Below are 1,254 nucleotides of genomic sequence, written 5' to 3' on the forward strand. Positions count from 1 at the left end.
TCAACAAATCTAATGTGCAAAACAAAAAGTGAGGGAGGCTGTTGCATTGCTGCTTTATGACCCTTTTTATATATAAAGAATGAGTAGATGTAAGTTCAATTCTTGAAAAGGTTTTTCTGCTACAATGCAGCCACATTGAGCATTTCAATGAGAAATCAGTTTTTGATTACTTTTATAATAACATTATTTATGAACAGTAACATTGTTAAGTACATAGAGTAGTAAAACGTGAAGATTTGACACCCAAATGACAAGAAAATGATCAAAGATTACAACCCGGAGCGAAACTGAAGACAAACGAGTCCTTCCAATCTGTGGTGTAAACAAACAAAATAAAAAGTTTTGTTTTTGTCTTCTGAAGACGTCGTCAACTAAATGTTTTGATTCCTTTGGGATTATATACTGAATTTAAAAGTCCCCTTACTTAAAAACGTAGTTACTTTAACAAGGTGAAGCTAATCTAATCCACCAGCTCATTCAAGAGAGAAAATAAACAAGAAACAAAAACAAAACAAGAAGGAGAGGCCGATGATCTTTGTGTATTTTTCATGTTTCTGCAAACATTTACTCTTTTAAGCAATAAAAATGTTCAAAAGGACAAATAAATAAAACTATTGTTTCCATGAAGACCGGCATTTGTTTTTCTGAGTTGAAACAATCTGCAGCAGACTGTTGGACTAAACTGTCCTTGTCCCTGCTGGTTCAGTGTCCAGTGTCCCAAAGTCTGAGGGACGTCTGCAGCTGGGAGATTAACCTCTGACCCCCTCCGGGCCTCTTCACACTCGGTTCCACTCGGTTCTAATCAGACTGCAGGTTTCTCGCTCCAAGTATGGCAACAACTGCAACGTGTTGACCAGTCGCCATGGAGACAACGAGTCAGCATCCCGGGACACTCAAGGCAGGTTCTGGTCCGAGGGGTCACATCCACTGGAGCACACAGCCCTCCGTGTTCTCCATTCTACAGAGTCCAGGTGTCTCGGGGTGTCTCCGTAGATTCTGTTCCTCAGGTCAGCTGATCAGGTCCTGGAGGTGCTGAGACAGAGGTGCTGGACAGAGGTCTAGATGGAGTCTCGAAAAGGACAGAGGTCCAGATGGAGTCTCAGGTGGGACAGAGGTCCAGATGGAGTCTCAGTGGGGACAGAGATCCAGACGGAGTCTCAGTGGGGACAGAGCTCCAGACGGAGTCTCAGTGGGGACAGAGATCCAAATGGAGTCTCAGTGGGGACAGAGCTCCAGATGGAGTCTCAGTGGGGA

This window comes from Nematolebias whitei, chromosome 3 (genome assembly GCF_014905685.2).
Source record: "Nematolebias whitei isolate Nwh7 chromosome 3, NemWhi1, whole genome shotgun sequence".
Lineage (NCBI taxonomy): Eukaryota > Metazoa > Chordata > Actinopteri > Cyprinodontiformes > Rivulidae > Nematolebias > Nematolebias whitei.